The following is a 19,381-nucleotide window of genomic DNA, read 5'->3' on the forward strand; positions in this document are numbered from 1 at the left end:
AATAAAAAGAATCATCAGAAATTTATTACAAAGAGATGTACACCAAAATTAGGAAACCTAGAAGAAATGAATAGATTCTTAGAAACATACAACTTACCAAAATTGAGTCTAGAAAACAAATGGACAAATAACCAAGATGGAAAATGAATCAGTAATAAAGATCCTCCCAACAAAGAAAAGTCCAAGACCAGACAGCTTCACAGCTGAATTCTATCAGACATTTAAAGAAGAATTAACTCCAATTCTGCTTGAGCTATTCAAAAACAATTGAAAGAGAGGCAAAGCTCCCAAACTCCTTCTATGAAGCTTTTATCATCTTAACACCTAAACCTGGAAAAAAATGCAACAGAGAGAGCTTTAAACCAATATCCCTGATGAACAAAGATGCAAAAATATTCAACAAAATATTAGCTGATAGAATCCAACAACACATCTGAATGATTATTTACCCTGACCAAGTGGGATTTATCCCTAGTATGAAGGGATGGTTCAACATTCAAAAAATAATAAACAAACTGAAGAATAAAAATCATATGATTATATTAATAGATGCAGAGAATGCATTTGATAAAATACAACACCATTTCATGATCAAAGACTTAAGCAGCACAATAAAGGCTTTATATGACAAACTCAAGGAAAACATCACATTGAAAGGGGTGGGGCCAGTGCCATGGCACAGTAGGTTAATCCTCCTCCTGCAGCGCCAGCATTCTATATGGGTGCCAGTTCTAGTCCCAGTTGCTTCTCTTCCAATCAAGCTCTCTGCTGTCACCTGGGAAAGCAGTAGAAGATGGCCCATGTCCTTGGGCCCCTGCACCCACATGGGAGACCAGAAAGAAGCACCTGGCTCCTGGCTTTGGATTGGCGCAGCTCCGGTGCTTGCGCCCATTTGGGGAGTGAACCAACAGACGGAAGACCTTTTTCTATCTCTCCTTCTCACTGTCTACAACTCTACCTTTCAGATAAATAAATAAAATCTTAAAAAAAAAAAAAAAGCAAGAGGAAAAGCTGGCAGCATAATCCCTAAGATCTAGAACCAGCCAAGAATTCTCACTGTCATCATTACTATTAAATATAGTCCTAGAAGTTTTCACTGGATCCATTAGGCAAGATAAAGAAATCAAAGGGATACAAATTAGAAAAGAGGAAGTCAAACTATCATTATCTTCAGGTGACATGATCCTTTGTATAGGAGATGCAAAAAGACTCCAATGAGAGACTACTGGAACTCATAAAAGAGTTTGGTAAAGTGGCAGGATATAAAATCAACACATAAAAATCAATAGCAATTGTATACAGACAACATCATGGCTGAGAATTACTTTTCAGATTAGTACCATTCATAATAGCTCAAAAAAGAATCAAATATCTTGGAATAATTTAACCAAGGATGTCTAAGATATCTACTAGAAAATTACAAAACACTTAAGAAATAGAAGACATTAAAAAATGGAAAAATCTTCCATGTTCATGGAACATCATTAAAATGTCTCTACCACCAAAAGCAATTTACAGATCCAATGTGATCCCAATAATAATACCAATGATGTTCTTTACAGATCTAGAGAAAACTATGCTGAAATTTAAATAGAAACACAAGAGACCCCAAATAGCTAAAGCAATCTTATACAACAAAAACAAAACTGGAGGCATCACAATACCTGTTTTCAAAACATACTACAGGGCAGTTATAATCAAAACAGCCTGGTACTGGCACAAAAACAGACTTATAGACCAATGAAACATAATAGAAACTCCAGAAATCAATCCAAGCATCTACCTACAGCCGACTTATATTTGCTAAAGGAATTAAAATCAATCCTTGGAGCAGGGACAGTCTCTTTAACAAATGGTGCTGGAAAAACTGGATCTCCATTTGTGTAACTATGAAATTAAACCCCTACCCTACACAAAAATCCACTCAAAATGGATCAAGGACCTAAATCAATGGTCCGATATCATCAAATTCATAGAGAACATGGGGGAAACTCTACAAGACATCAACATAAGCAAATACTTCTTGGATAAAACCCCAGATGCGTAGGCAATCAAAGACAAAATTGACAAATGGGATTACATCGAGCTGAGAAGCTTTTGCACTGCAAAAGAAACACTCAGAAAAATGAAGAGCAACTGACAGATGGGAGAAAATATTTTCAAACTGTGCAATTGATAAAGGGTTAACATCTAAAATCTATTAAGAGCTCAAGAAATTCAATAACAACAAAATAAATAGTCAGGTAAAGAAATGGCCAAAGAACTTAAACAGGCATTTTTCAGGAGAGGAAATTCAAATTGCCAACAGACAATTGTGAAAATGCTCATGATCACTAGCCATCAGGGACACGCAAATCAAAACAACAAGGTTTCACCTCACTCCAGTTAAAATGACTGGCATATAGAAATCTGCAAACAACAAATGCTGGTTAGGATGCAGGGTAAAAGGTACTCTGATCCACTGCTGGTGGGAATGTAAACTGGTGCAACCACTATGGAAGACAGTACGGAGATATCTCAGAAATCTGAATACAGACTTATTATATGATCCAGCCATCTCACTCCTGAGAATTTATCCAAGACAAAAGAAATCAGTATATGAAAAAGTTGTATGCACCCACATTTTCATTGCAGCACAATTCACAATAGCTAACATATGGAATCAATTCAGATGTCCAATTATCAACTGGATAAAGATATTATGGTATATATACACTATGGAGTACCACTCAGCTGCAAAAAAAAAAAAGTTCCTGTCTTTTGCAACAAGATAGTCACAACTGGAAACCATTATACTTAGCAAAATAAGCCAATCCCAAAAAGACAACAATCATGTTTTCTCTGATACAATGCAATTAATATAATACCTGAAATACAATGTATTGATGTGAAATAGACATTTTGAGAATGGATGGTTGTTTATAGCCATTGTATCTTCCTTTAGGAACAATCTTTTTTTGTTCTATTTTATTTTGTTTTCTTTCTCTTCATACTATTTGCTGAGCTCCTTTACTTAGAATAGGGTTAACTCTATGATCACTAAGTATACTGATAATAGATCACTGTAAAAAATTTAGAATGGGAATCCAAAAGGGAGGGGGAAGGGTGGGAATGTGGGTAGGAGGGAGGGTAAGTCTCTCTATGCTCCTAAATCTGTATATAAGAAATATTTGAAACTTGTATAACTTAAATAAAATTTAAAAGCAACAATACCAAAATCATTACAATAAAATTTCCTTTATTTATCTGGACTTATCTTTCTCTTGATTCTGAAAGGGGTCATAGCATAACCCATAGATATGTATATACACATGACTGATATATTATGTTTGATGAACTACAGGGGACATATATTCAGTATCAGAGTAACAAATTTTTGCAGACAACAGAGAGATAGCAATGATTTTTCAAATAGTTGGGTTTCTGCATTGTAGACCTGGAACAAGTTGTTATTTCCAGGATTTGTCCTACCCTAATTCCAATCACTACAGGTATTTGGAGAGTAAACCAGTAATGAGACCTTTCTAACTCTCACATAAATATATTTTGAAAGAAAGAAAATGCTAAAAGGTTTGGGGTAAAGCAAAAGAAACAGAAGCAAATCTGACACTTGGTGAATAGGTAGTATAAGTCAGAAAGAAATGCCTGGTTATTTAACTAGTAAATAATTTAGCAAAACAAAAAACCCACCACCAACAGTAACTAAAGTGAGTACAGCAATGCTATGTATATTATCTAGGGCTACTTAGGCATTAAGTATTACTTAATATAATATCCATGAGGTGAGGGTACTTAAAAAAGGTCATGAAAAATTCAATTAGAATATAAGCTACTTTTGTTACAAAAATTTTGAAATTGATGCATAACTTTTTCACAATGCACATTTTCCATGGACTTTTTCATGACCTTTTACATGTACTTAATTACAACTGTTAGTATATAACCTAAGTGCAAATAAATTAATGTTTACCTCACTGACTTAAAGGTTTAGAAATACAGACTGGAAAACAGAAAAACTGTAATGTATCACTTGGCTTGGTAGGAATGGAGGAAAATGTTGCTCTTATGAAAAAAATCTCAATTCATACAAGCAGGAGAAAAAGGGAACAGGGACAAACTACAAATTTTAGGGACCACAAGAATGGAAAGTTCTCAAAGCAGTCTCATTTAGCCTTTTATCAATTAAGGTTGAAAAGTTGACCTACTCTAGTTCTTACAGAAAAAGAATACAAGAAGAAATCATTTGAGAATCAAATGCAATCATGTTCAACTCCATGGAAATGTTAAAATGAAGCTAATGAACATGGCAACTATTTTCATAAACTTGTAAATGGATTAAATTGGCTCTAAATAAGTTATTTCAATTGTTCAAAATTGCCCAAAATTGGAGAATGGGTTATATCTTTTAAAACATTGTTTACATAATACATAAATAATATACCTAGGGAAAAAAATCATGTGACATATAGTTAGAATCAATCATAAGTATGAAAATGTATGAATATTTACAGTTATACTCTCAGAAACAACCAAACTGACTTAAAAACATGCTGGGGATTTAAGCTGTAAAGACACCATCTTAGATAATAGGCAGGAAGCATTCCAACAAGACTGATAAGTCTAAGTAGGCACGTTCTTAGGGATCTTTGCTAATGAGTGCAGCATGGATGATAGAAAAAGACATTTCAGAAAGCAGGCAGTGGTTCTTTGGATAGCAACAGACTGAGTAGCTACCAAAGTACAGAATCAAGGTCTCAGCAAAGAATGTATTCCATCTATAGGTTAGTGACCACTTCCAACATCATTTGTCCCTATTATGGCAAGACTGCATTGAAATGATGCTCCCATTCTTCTCACTCCAGGTACTTTTTCCTTTTCAAAAAGGTATTCTACAAAAAAAAAAAAAAAAAAAAAAAAAAAAAAGGCGGGGGGAGGAGCCTATTGGGATTATTTTGCTCATTTTTTTTTGCTCACTTTTTGACCCATGTACATTATGTGCAGATAAGAAAAATAACTTGTCTACTTAGGACACATGTCTAAGCATCAAGAGAAACCATATATATAACCATATATAAACATGATACAAGTTGATGGCATCATTCAGAGAACTTGCATTTGAGGCAAAGTGATGAATAGAGGAGACCTTAGGTATGCCTCGGTGGGTGTGGAATAAAATTAAAGATACACCGACCCCCTGTTGGCTCTGTTGCATAGTGGGGAAAGCCACTGCCTGCAGTACCAGCATCCCATATGCGTGATGGTTCAAGTCCCAGCTGCTCCATCCCAATACAGCTCTCTGTTATAGCCTGGGAAAGCAGTAGAAGATGGCCCAAGCCCTTGGGCCCCTGCACCCACAAGGGAGACCTGGAAGAAGCTCCTGGTTCCTGGCTTAAGATTAGTACAGCTCTGGCTGTTGCAGCCATTTGGGGAGTGAACCAGTAGATGGAAGTCTCTGTCTCTGTCTCTCTCTCTCTCTCTGCCTTTCAAATAAATAAATAAATCTTTAAAAAAATATATGTACATGTGGAAGAAGAGGAATTCTATTATGTGGGGACTACTGCCCATTCCTCTTGATTACTGCTTCTAGTGGGAGGATCACATACCCTCTTCCTAACCTGGGAAAATTCAGACAAGGCCAGAGGATTCTAACAAAGGAAACATCAGTCAAAAGAAATTACACTGAGAAGAGCTCTACTGGACTCAGTGTCCACTCTTTTTCTCCAGTCACAAAGACAAGCAAAGTTCCAATAAAGGGGATTCTACCAAGCTAGGAAAATCAGATTTGATACACATCCTAGAGGTGGAAGCCCTGCAGAGACTAGGAGTCATAGGCTACCTAATCATAACCAAGCTCATGACCTCTGATATTCACTCAGACAAAGCATCAAAGATAGATGCCATTGCAAGTCTATGTGGTCACTCTGTGGATTTTTCATTAAATGGTGTGGGAAACATACATAGAATGAAAAGTGAATACACAGTGCAGACCAAGGCCATAAAATTTTGTATGTCATATGAAGATGGAACAAGATTTGCAGGTTGAGCGGCCTCAACACATGGACAATGTCCATGTCATGATGTTTGCCAGATTCTAAAGGTATGGAAGATAGGAGATAAAATCCAAAGTCCAAAACGGGTAATAAATTGGGCCGGTACTGTGGCGTAGTGGGCTAAGCCTCTACATGTGGTATTGACATCCCATATGGGTGCCGGGTCTAGTCTAGGCTGCTCCTCTTCCAATCCAGCTCTCTGTTATGGCCTGGAAAAGCAGTAGAATATGGCCCAAGTGCTTGGACCCCTGCACCCACGTGGGATACCTGGAAGAAGCTCCTGGCTCCTGGCTTCAGATTGGCCCAGCTCCAGTCATTGCAGCCATTTGAGTAGTGAACCAACGGATGGAAGGCCTTTCTCTCTGTTTCTCCCCCTGTCTGTAACTTTACCTCTCAAATAAATAAAAAGAACCTTAAAAAAAAGGGGGGGGTAAAAACCATTCATTCTCATCTTGCTGAATATACAGAGATCTTTCCAGACATGGGACCCCGTTTATATGAGATCTCAGAAGACATAATGGAGTTTATGTGATGTGTGTGGGGTATCAGGTAGTATGACACACATGTTACTGCAGACCTCACTGAGGATGGGATCAGAAAAATATTCATAGAAATAGAAATGAAGCATTTTCCAAAAGTATAATCCCATTGATCAGAGAGGTTTAAGTTGCAAATCACCAATAAAGACAAATTTTCCTAAAGAAAGATTGGCCTTCAGAATCAGCCCTTAAGACATTCGGATCTGGCTAAAAAGCCCATGAGAATTTCTCAGGCATGGAAAGCCAAGACACTGTGGCAAAACAAACAAACAAACAAACAAACAAAACCTAAATGAAAGATCTCTGTGAGTGAGATCCCAGTAGAAAGAACGGGCCATCAAAGAAGGAGGTACCTTTCTCTGAAGGGAGGAGAGAACTTCCACTTTGATTATGGCCTTGCCTAAGTAAGATCAGAGTTCATGAACTCAAGAGGCTTCCATAGCCTTGGCAGCTCATGACAAGAGCCTCGGGTGATTAATGACGTCATAAATAAGAATGTCAATTGTTAAATCAATAACGGGAGTCACTGTGCACCTACTCCCCATGTAGGATCTCTGTTCTTAATGTGTTGTACTATGCAAATTAATGGTAAAACTACTACCCAAACAGTTCTCTATACTTTGTGTGTCTGTGTGGGTACAGTCTGTTGAAATCGTTACTTAATATATACTAAGTTGATCTTCTGTATATAAAGGTAATTGAAATGAATCTTGATGAAGAATAGGATGGGAGAGGGAGTGAGAGATAGGATGGTTGTGGGTGGGAGGGAGGTTATGGGGGGAAGAGCGACTATAATCCAAAAATTGTACTTTGGAAATTTATATTTATTAAATAAAAGTTGAAAAAAAAAAGAAAAATGCTTAAGATGTCAAAAACAAAGATCTTATGGAAGGAAGTGGGAAGATCCTAGTACTTTTTTGTATCAGAAATTTACGGGGCTGGTGCTGTGGTGTAGCGAGTAAAGCTGCCACCTGCAGTTCCCGCATCCCATATGGGCACCGGTTTGTGTTCCAGCTGCTCCACTCTGATCCAGCTCTCTGCTTGTGGCCTGGGAAAGCAGTAGAGATGGCCCAAACCCTGCACCCATGTGGGAGACCTGGAAAAGACTCCTGGCTCCTTGCTTTTGGATCAGCACAGCTCTGGCCACTGTGGCCAATTGGGGAATGAACCAGCAGATGGAAGACCTCCCTCTGTGTGTGTGTGTGTGTGTGTAACTCTGGCTTTCAAATAAATAAATCTTTTTAAAAAAAGAAAAGAAAGATTGGCTTTTACCCATCCCTGAGGTTTTTTTCTCTGAACACTAAGATAACTCACGTAGCATGAATGTCTTCATTTACTCTAAGGGTTTGGACCTCACAGTCTATACTGACAATATGATTTATCATAACAGATTTTTGGTCATGTGACATCAACTCAATCTCTAGGTATACTGGAAACTAAAGCAGGATATGATTACTCAATCATATCCTTGTGAACAAACTTCTTTTTTGTTTTAAGATTTAGTTTATTAAAGTCAGAGTTAGAGAGAGGAATAGAAAGAGAGAGACATTCCATCCAATGGTTCACTCCCCAAATAGCCACAATGACCAGAGTTGGGCCAGACTGAAGCAGCCAGGAGCTTCTTCTGGGTCTCCCACAGGGCTGCAGAGGTCGAAGCACTTAAGCCATTTTCTGCTGCTTTCCCAGGTGCATTAGCATGGATCTGGACTGGAAGTGGAGCAGCAAGGACTTGAACTGAAGCCCATTTGAGGTGCCAGCATCACAGGTGGAGGCTATACCCATTATGCCACAATGCAGGCCCCATAGCCAAACCTCCAAAAGGACTTTAAATGCAGGCTCAGATGAGATTATGCTATTGTCAATGCCCTGTGTTTATTATCCCACATCATGATTGAAAGAACTAGGTAACAAAAATTAGACTCCACTGAAGGGGAAAAACTGGAAACTCATGCTGGATGGATCATGGACCTTGCCTATGCAAATTCTTGCCTATGAAGATTGTTTCATAGCTCATTTTAGTGGTTTTTTAAAAAGATTTGTTTATTTGAGAGGTAAAGTTACAAAGAGAGAGAGACAGAGAATGGTCTGCTATTCACTGCATTTCCCAAAGGGCCACAAAGGCCAGAATTGGGTGGATCTGAAGTCAGGGGCCAGGAGCTTCTTCTGGATCTCCCCTGAAGGTGCAGGGGCCCAAGCCCTTGAGCCATCTTCCACTGCTTTCTCAGGCCATAGCAGAGAGCTGGATCGGAAGAGGAGCAGCTGGGACACAAACTGGTTCCTATATAGGATGCCACCACTGTAGGCAGAGGCTTAACATACTATGCCATGGTGCTGGCCCCAGTGGATTCTTTTATAGGAATGAACTGGAATGTGAAAATGAAGACTTTTTTTTCAATTCCTAATTACTTTGTGGAATCACTGAACATGAAAGTCATGTTAGGGATGTGAGGATTACTTGGTATCAGAATAATCATGACTATGGGGATATCCCAATATTAAACAACAACAAATTGAAAATGACCATTCAAAGGCTTGCTATGATCAAATTTCCAAAAATCCATAATTTTTCAAAAGACAAAAATGTGGGTCAATAATCTGGAAATGGCAAATGTGAGAGTACAAATATATTTCTTATAAATTCATTAATCATTTGAAGCAATATAGTAAAATATAATGAGAGCCTTAAAATATGTGGGAAGAAATAACCAGAATTACAGTACTATGAAGTTATATTTTACATGAAGATGTATATTACTTAAACATAGACCATAAATCAAAGATAATTTTTTTAACTTTTATTTAGTAAAAATAAATTTACAAAGTACAGTTTATGGATTACAATGGCTCCCCCCCCATAACTTCCCTCCCACTCGCAACCCTCCCATATCCCGCTCCCTCTCCCATTCCATTCACCTCAAGATTCATTTTCAATTCTCTTTATATACAGAAGATTGATTTAGTATATATTAAGTAAAGATTTCATCGGTCTGCACCCACAACATAAAGTGTAAAATACTGTTTGAGTACTAGTGATAGCATTAATTCACATTGGACAACACATTAAGGACAGAGATCCCACATGAGGAGTAAGTACACAGTGACTCCTGCTGTTGACTTGACAATTTGACACTCTTGTTTATGGCATCAATAATCTCGCTAGGCTCTAGTCATGAGTTTCCAAGGCTATGGAAGCCTTTTGAGTTCGCCGACTTCGATCTTATTCAGACAAGGTCATAGTCAAAGTGGAAGTTCTCTCCTCCCTTCAGAGAAAGGTACCTCCTTCTTTGATGGCCCCGTTCTTTCTACTGGGATCTCACTTGCAGAGATCTTTCATTTAGATCATTTTTTTTCTTTTGCCCCAGTGTCTTGGCTTTCCATGCCTAAAATACTCTCATGGGCTTTTTAGCCAGATCCGAATGCCTTAAGGGCTGATTCTGAGGTCAGAGTGCTGTTTAGGACATCTGCCATTCTATGAGTTTGCTGTATATCCCACTTCCCATGTTGGATCGTTCTCTCCCTTTTTTATTCTATCAGTTAGTATTAGCAGACACTAGTCTTGTTTAAGGCAGTAGAGAATGGCCCAGGTGCTTGGGGCCTGCACCTGCATGGGAGACCCAGAAGAGGCTCCTGGCTCCTGGCTTCGGGATCAGCACAGCTGTGGCCACTGCAACCATTTGGGGAGTGAACCAACAGATGGAAGCCCTTTGTCTCTCCCTCTCTCTGTCTGTAACTCAAATAAATAAATAAAATATTTTTAAGAGAGAGAGAGAGAGAGAGATCTTCCATCTCCCCAAATGCCTGCCAAAGCCAGACCTCAGCCCCCTGGTCAGCCGCTGCTCTCTGGAGCTGCAGGAAGCTGTGCTAGAAGCAGAGTCTCGTCTTGAATCCAGGCACTCTGATAGGGAAACGTGCATGTTCCAAGCCATCTCTTAACCCTTGAGCCACAACAGCACCCAAAGAGAGAAAACCCCACAGCGTTTACCCTTGGGCAAGGCCGGTGGAGGCCTGACCACTTCCAATTGATTTCTGTGCGGATGAGTGAGCACAGAGTGTACATGCAACAGGGGCCCTTCCGAGAAACACAGCGTGTCAGCAGTCGCTCCAGTGTGTAGACAGCATAGAGTGTGCCCGAAAGAAGATGGTGACCGTGGAGGGGCTGGCGTCACCCAGCAAGAACGCATCACTGTGCACGTCCCCTGTTCTGCAGATTGGTCACGTGCATCTGTTGGGCTGTTCGCTGGGTGTCCACCCTGTGCTGGTCTCCCACCCATGGGTTACACTTATATTTTTTTTTTCAAGATTTTATTTATTTGAAAGGCAGAGTTACAGCGAGGCAGAGGCAAAGAGAGAGAGAGAGAGAGAGAGAGAGAGAGAGAGAGAAAGGTCTTCCATCTGCTGGTTCCCTCCCTAGATGGCTATGACAGCTGGAGCTTTGCTGATCTGAAGGCAGGAGCCAGGAGCTCCATCCAGGTCTCCCACACGGGTGCAGGGCCCAAGCACTTGGGCCATCTTCCACTGCTTTCCTAGGCCACAGTAGAGAGCTGGATCGGAAGTGGAGCAGCCAGGACTCGAACCGGTGCCCATATGGGATGCCAGCCCTGCAGGCCACAGCTTTACCTGCAGGACCACAGCGCTGGCCCCTTATCGTATTTTTAAGTAGTTATGAGAAGCTTTGTGCAGGCAGCTAAACCGTTAATTCTTCAGGATAAATTTCTCGAGCATTAGAAATGAGTGACAGGACAGGTAGATTTTCAGTTTCTTCAGTGTACAAACAAGGAGCCCATAGGAAAGCATCTATGGAGCCGTGTTCCTGTCACACAGTTAAGATTGCTGGGTTTTTGTGTTTCTTGTTTTTTTTAAAAAAAAAAGATTTATTTTTTTATTTGAGAGGTAGAGTCACAGAAATAGAGAGGGACAGGTCTTGCATCCGCTGGTTCAGTCCCCAAATGGTAGCAGTGGCTGGGGGCTTCTCGCGGATCTCCCACGCAGGTGCAGGGGCCCAAGCACTTGGGCCATCTTCCGCTGCTTTCCCAGGCCACAGCAGGGAGCTGGATTGGAAGAGGCGCAGCCGGGACTCGAACCGGTGCCCACACGGGATGCGGGCACTGCAGGCGGCGGCTTACCCTGCGCTGCCACAGCACCGCTGTTTTTATAGCATCCATACTGAAGTCAAGTTTTCAGTCCGACTTTCTTGGTTTCTGGTTTGAATTTCTGACCAGCTGATTATTGTGCCCTGGCGACTGCGGCCGCACTTAGGGGACGACAACCTCCAGACGCACAGCTGCAGGAACTCCGGCGCACCCGTGCATGTGTCTGCCTCGTGTCTCCTCAGATGGAGTTCGAAGAGAAGGACCAACGCCGGGAGATCAGCTACGCCATCAAGAACATCCACGGAGTCAGGCAAGTGCCCCCGTGCCCCGGCCCGAGCCGCTGCGGTCTCTCCCCTCCACGGTGCCGCCTGCCCGCCAGTATGGGTGCCCCTCCACCCCCCGCCCCGTGAGGCCTCCAGGGAGCCCCGGGGTGCCGTCCCGTAGCTGGAAGCCTCTCCCTGGGCAGTGGCGAGGGCACCTGAGGGTGGACGGCCCTGGACTCCTGCCCCGCTGGTGGCCTGAGGCAAGCGGGCCCGGAGCTGAGCCAGGATCCCAAGAAGGCAGTGTTGGTCCCCTCCCAGGTCCCCACCTTCGCCACCAAGGGGCCCCTCGCTCACCGTCACCAAATTGAGCTTGAAGCCAGGCCTGCCGCAAGCCGCGTGTCCTGGGGCCAAGGCCGAGGGGCGTCACTGACCATGCCTTGTTTCTCTCCGACTCACTCCCGCTGTCCCCGGGCGCGGGCGGCCTTCAGGACTGGGCTTTTCACCCCGGACTTGCCGTTCGAGGCCATTGTGAAAAAGCAGGTGGTGAAGCTGAAAGAGCCCTGTCTGAAATGTGTCGACCTGGTTATCCAGGAGCTAATCAATACCGTTGGGCAGTGTACCAGTAAGGTATCGGACCCGCGCGCCCACGGGGGTTTGGTATCAGGCTTCCCGAGTGTCACCTCCGTGCCGGAGAACATGGCCTCTCCCCGAGGCTCGGGCGGGGCCCCAGGCCTCGCCAACTGGTCAGAGGGATGGGCCGCGCTCCCTGGGACCCTGATACGAAGCCTAGCATGTGTCTGATGGGATTGCAGCTTTTGTTGGGCTGTTGCTTTGCTGAATTCTGGGAAGCGGAGAGGGGGCCGCGTCAGCTGCTGGAGGCCGAGCCTCCTGGGCTCTGCCTCCTCTGTGTGGCGTTGGGAAAGGCCTTGAATGCCAGCACCACAGTGAGGTCTCAGGTGCTGCCCTGCCCCCAGGCCAGCCCCCCCAAGCACTAGGTCGTGAGTGCTTTGTGCCACTTTTCATGGGCGACAGCCTCTACCCGGCAAGACGCACGGGCTCTCTGGGGGAGGGCCGGCTCCTGCCCCTTGTTGACCCGCAGCTGAGGCACTCCCTCACGGTCGCTGTGCTTGGCAAGCACGCTGTCCCCAGCGCGGGGTGGCAGGACTTTCTGCTTGGGCCTCACATTTGCTTCTTAAGCTACTTGGATTGGGAAGGGGAAGTGACACCGCTGATGGGTTAGCCAGGGTCCTCCCCCAGCCCATGGTGGGAGACTCAAAGCCTCTGTACACCTGGGCCATCCTATGACGTCATCAAACGAAGCCCCAGGCCCCGCCCACCCCAGGCCTCCTGGATCCCAAGATAACTATTTTTTTAAGATTATTTACTTGAAAGGCAGAGCTACATTCAGACAGAGACCTTCCATCCTCTGGTTCACTCCCCCAAATGGCTGCAAAAGCCATGGCTGGGGCAGGCTGAGACCAGGAGCCCGGGTCTCCATCGAAGTCTTTCACACCAGTGACAGGGGCCCAAACACTTGGGCCATGTTCTGCTACTTTCCCAGGCACATTAGCAGGAAACTAGATTGGAAGTGGAGCTACTGGGACTCAAACTGGTACCCATTTTGTAATGCTGGTATTGTAGGTGGCAGCTTAACCCACTGTGCCACAACACAGGTGCAAAGATGATTACTGAGAACCACAAAACATCTATTTTGAAATTTACAATAAGTCAACAAAGGAGTTCACAGGCCATAAAAATAGGAAGTGAGCCAAACCGGACAAGTAGGCTCATTCCTATTTTGTATAAATTATTCTTATGCAGGATAGATCTGACTTATAGAGTGAAAACAAAACTGAAGACTATCTGAAGCAATAGTCCATGGAAGAGAAAATAAAATTATGAATACACACAGTGCTGATTTTATACTATAAACAACTCAAAGGTATCATGATAATGACACAGCATTTGAAAAGATAAACATTTGAAAGAAAGAATTAGAAAATATGAATGAAATTTGTAGCTTAACTATTTGGGAATTAGAGATCAATCAGAATAAAAAACAGAACTTAGAGGGAAACTGCAGAGGAAAAACTCATGTTTTGGGCATTTTGTCAGAGATCAAGAAAGATGAAGGAAGTAAAAGCTGCAGGTTTAATGACTCAGAATACTCTACTGCAAAGTTCAGGGGTTACAAGACATTGTTGTACCTGAGCGAGTGCAAACAAAGGAGCTCCCACATTGATAAAATTTGATGGTCCTTTATTGCCAGCAGTGGAGAATGGGCTCATGCCCTAAAAAACTCTCGACACTGAAGCCCAAAGCAACAGGGTTTAGAAAGGCAAAAACCACAAAATCAGGAGGGGAATTCATGGTTGCTAGGAACAGGGGGGAATACATGGTTACCAGGGTCAAGCTGACCTAAAACCTATGCGAAACTAGTATCAATTATAATCTTGACAATACCAGTTACAATCTTGACAATCCAATTATAATCTTGACATTAACCCAGGTATTGGTTTTAATCATATGTAGGACATAGACAAATTATATTTTTATCATTAACCCAGGTGTAGCCTATCCACTTCCAAGCTTGAGCGATCATGCTGGGGGTTTCTGTGCCCTGCCAAGTGTGAAGTAGTGGACTGCTATTGTTCAACTGTTTTAGATCACAGTTTCAGACCAGAGTCTCACGGTGGGGGTAGGGGGGGAATGCTTTCCCAGAATGGAGTCTCAAGTGCTCCAAAATGGAGTCCCTACTGTCAAGGTGTTACTTCAAACCCAAAAATGGAGAAAGAGGAAGAGAAGTGCTGAAAGAGACAAAGCCAAAGAACTTAAACCCCTAATTTTGCTCACAGAACTCAACAAAATCATTGGTAGATTAACACACTGAATATCTGTGAGAGACCTCAGAAGGACCACTTAGAAAATAGCTACTACAAGCTGAAAGAAAAAAAAAGTCAGTTGCTGACCATTGCAAAGAACAGAGTTTGCAATCTGAATCCACTCAACTAACTGCCTTGTAAAACAGAACTCATTTTTCTTCAAAAGAACAAGTAACCACAATTTCTACAACATGTGGTTTACAAATATTTCATTATCCCATATAAATGAGGTTGCTAGAAGAGAGAAAGTCATCGAGATAAAGCAGAGTAGTGACTGCCAGGGTCTGTGGTAGAGGGGAATAGGATTTAGTCTTTAATGCACACAAAGTTCTATATATGGATGGTGATAATGCTTGTAAATGAATATGAATATGCTTAATACCACTGATATGTACACTTTAAAATGTCCTGTGTTGGGGCCAGCATTGTAGTGAAGCACATTAAGCCTCCACCTGCAATGCCAACATCCCATATGGGCTCCAATTCAAGACCCAGCTGCTCCACTTCTGATCCAGCTCCCTGCTAATGCACCTCAGAAAACAGCAGAAGAAATCTGAAGTGCTAAGGTCCCTGAACCCACTTGGGAGACCCAGAAGAAGCTCTGGGCTCCTAGTTTCAGCCTGGCCCAGGACCAGCAATTGTGGTGATTTGGGGAGTGAACCAGCAAATAGAAGATCTCTCTCTCTCTCTCTCTCTCTCTCTCTCTCTCTCTCTCTCCTGCCATTCTTTCTCTGTAACTCTGCCTTTCAAATAAAAAAAACTAAAAATTTTTAAAAACTGTCCAGTATTAGGTTATGCTTTTTATCACAATAAAATGCTTGTTTTTAAACTTTTTGCAGAGTCCTCATCCATAATCATTGCTATGACTGATGCACTTATCTGTTTCCCATTACTCATTTTGAAGTTAATATATGAAATAACGCAACATAACAATTAAAACTGCACAAATCAGGGCCAGTGCTGTGGCTCAGCGGGATGCAGCACTGGTGTTCATATGGGCTCGAGTCCTGACTGCTCTGCTTCAGATCCAGCTCCCTGCTAATGTGCCTGGGAAAGCAGTGAAGGATGGACCAAGTGCTTGGGCCCCTGCGCCCACATGGGAGACCAGAAGGAAGCTCCAGGCTCCTGGTTTTGGCTGGGCCCAGCCACAGCTATCGTGGCCACTTGGGGAGTGGTCCAGCAGATGCAAGATTTCTCTCTGTGTCTCTCCTTCTCTCTCTAACTCTGCCTCTCAAATAAATCTTTAAAACAAACTGCACAAGTAATCTTTGAGCTAGAAACATACAATTTGGTATTAGTGTAAACTGTAGAAAAAAGCATATACATATATACGAGCAAAAGGTACAAGTTGTATTTAAAATCATTTACTTACGTATTTAAATTTAAAGGCATACAGAGGGTGACAGAGGTACAGAGATAGTCAATAGCGACAGACAGAACGTGTCAGTTTATTCCCCAAATACCCACAAAGGCCAGGGCAGGCTCACTCTGAAGACAAGTGCCTGGAATTCAATCTGGTAACCCTTGTAGGTAGTAGGGACTGAGTACTTGAAGAATCACCTGTAGTCTTCTAGAGTTTACATTAGCAAGAAGCTGGAATTTGAAGCATATTTAGGACTTAAACCCACACACTCCAAATGGATTCAGAAGAAGCTGGAGGTATATTTTTCAAAGTTGTTATTGATCTATTTTCATTTTATTTGGAAAACAGAGAAACAGAGAGGCTAGAGAGAGGGGGAGAGAGAGAGGAATAGGGAGACACAAAGATCTTCCATCTGGTTACTCCACAAATGCTCACTTTTAGCCAGAGCTGAGTCAGGCCAAAACCAGGAGACCGGATTTTGATTGGGTCTCCTATGTGGCTAGCAGAAATTAAAGCACTTTGGCCATCATTTGTTGCTTCCCAGGAAGCACATTAACAGGAAGATGGATGAGAAGCAGAGTGTCAGGAACCCAAATCAGACAATATGGGATATGGGCATCCCAAGTGACAACTTAATCTTTTGTGTCAAAGGCCAATCCCTGATGAGGCTCACAGGGTAAAAATTATTAAATAAAGATGTGTTCCCTTTCAATTATTTATGTTTGTCTTCACACTGGTTCACATGTAACTCTCTAACTCCTGAATGTTCTCTCCCACCAAATCCTTTGGGCCAGCACATCTCAGGAGGGATCAAAGCTTATCACTGAGCCAATACATTATTTCCAATTATTGACAAGAATAACATTTTCAATATAAAAAAGAATTTTTGGTTTTTAATGAATGGCAGCTACTCTTATTTTTACATGCTACATGTAGGCACTAGAATAAGGATTTAAAAATAAGGAAATAGATTTAACAGGTTTTCATGTATGATGAAACTAGACATGAGAGAAAGGGAGATGTCCAGGGAAAAATCCCATTTTGGTAATATGGGTCCAGGTTAACTGGTAGTAACACCTTATACAGGTATAAAGGAGAAAAGAAGGGCCGTCACTGTGGCATAGCAGGTTAAGCTGCTGCCTGCAGTGTTGGCATCCCATATGGGCACCAGTTCGAGACTCAGCTGCTTCACTTCTGATCCAGCTCTCTGCTATGGCTTAGGAAAGCAGCAGAAAATGGCCCAAGTCCTTGGGCACCTGTTATCCGCATGGGAGACCTGGAAGAAGCTCCTGGTTCCTGGCTTCGGATCTGGCCAGCTCCAACCATTGCAGCCAACTGGAGAGTGAACCAGAGGATGGAAGACCTCTCTCTCTCTGTAACTCTGACTTTCAAATAAATAAATCTTAAAAAAAAAAAAAAAAAAAAAGAAATGCTTTGATTTTCATTTTAGGCTTGTTGAGCTTGAGATGCCATTTGGAAAGCTACAAAGAAGTATTCAACAGAGAGTAGAAAATGTGATCTGAAGACTGTAGAAAAGGCCAAAGCTGGAGGAAAACAGGAGTGTCAGACCACTGAGAGATAAATCTGTCAAGGAGAATTTCAAGGTGATGATTTGGAGAGCACATGGAATATTAGATGAGTGATAACAAAGATGATAAAGTAGAATTTAAAGAAAAAGACAAGAAACTATCAGTGAGCTCAGAAGAGAAAAAGAGTATGAATTTTCAGGAGATGGGGCTGGTTTTGTGCCACACTATACTAAACTGCAGCCTGTGACACTGGCATCCCATATGAGTGCCAGTTTAATTCCTGGCTGCTCCATTTCCAATCCAGCTCCCTGCTGTTGTGCATGGGAAAGTACTTAGGCCCTTGCACCCATGTTGAAAACCTAGATGAAGCTCCTGGCTTCCACCGGGCCCAGTCCTGGCCAAGGTGGTCATTTGGGGAGTGAACCAGCAGAAGGAAGATCTCTCTCACTCTCTCTGTCCTTTTCTCTCGGTAATTCTGCCTTTCACATAAATAAATAAATTGAATGAATAAATCTTTTTTTAAAAAAAAAACAGAATTTCCAAGAGAAGACCACATATACTATTTTGAAATATGGCAGAGAAAAAGATTAAAAGGGAGGCAGACATTTAGCCTAGTGTTTAGAATGCCATTTACATGATAACCTAATATTGCGTAAGAATACCTGGACTTGGTACTCAGCTCTGGCTCCTGATTCCAGCTTCTTTCTAATGCAGTTGCTGGAAGGTGGTCACAATGACTCTAGTAATTGGACTTTTGTCACCCAAGTGGGAGGCCAAGATTCAATTACTGGCTCTTGGCATCAGCGTTGCCTGCTGTAGGTACTTGGGGAGTGAATCAATGCATAAGAGTGCTGTACCTTTTGTCTCTTAGTCTACCTCTTCTTTTTCTCTCTAATTCTAAAATATATATAAAATATGTTATATATTAATTTATACATTAATTATAATTAATTCGTATATTAATTATAATTTATATACTAATAATTTAATATATAATATATTGATATATTTATAATATATTTATGTATTTTTATAATATAATATATCTAAGATACATATATTCTAATGGCAAAAAATTCAAGTAAGGCAAACACTAGAGAACAGTCTGCTTTGACTAAATATTATTGGTAAATAAAGAATTGAATAAGATTACTGAAAATTCCAAATGAAGAATGGAGTTATTTGCCTGAGACTGTAACTCTGAAAAATCCGAAGCACAATCTGAACCTACAGACTGGCTGAGAGACATGTACGGAGAACTGTTTAAGAACATGCAGTAGATTTTGTCCTCTTCACATCCCTGGTCCAATCTATGAATCTAGCACCACCTCCTAGCAGGGACTGAGGATCACACTACTTCAGCAATTCCAGGGAAATCTTATTTGCCAATTTGCGTTTTAGCTCTGGGTAACTCTTACCATGATAGAATGCTGAGTGTTTATTTCCAGGTTGGTACTAAACCACGACCTTTATATCATCTATATGACGAATAAATGATATTTCAGACTTCATATTCTATAGGAATTTATCAAAGTCTAAGTCTCAATTTGAAACATGTAGTGTGTCTTTTCATTATGGCATCAGAATGATCAGAGACCAATTGCAATCAGCTTTGATGGCTCTAATGTCTTATAACCATGAAAACTACTTTGTTTATGCATATTC

The 19,381-nt window shown here is 41.8% G+C and overlaps 1 protein-coding gene across 1 annotated transcript in view; it reads right to left on the reverse strand.

Annotated features, from left to right (window-relative positions):
* The window catches only part of LOC133775700 (zinc finger protein 83-like), a 48,542-nt gene that overhangs the window by 9,527 nt on the left and 19,634 nt on the right, over positions 1-19,381 (reverse strand).

Source organism: Lepus europaeus, chromosome 17, assembly GCF_033115175.1.
Source record: "Lepus europaeus isolate LE1 chromosome 17, mLepTim1.pri, whole genome shotgun sequence".
NCBI classification, from domain to species: Eukaryota; Metazoa; Chordata; class Mammalia; order Lagomorpha; family Leporidae; genus Lepus; species Lepus europaeus.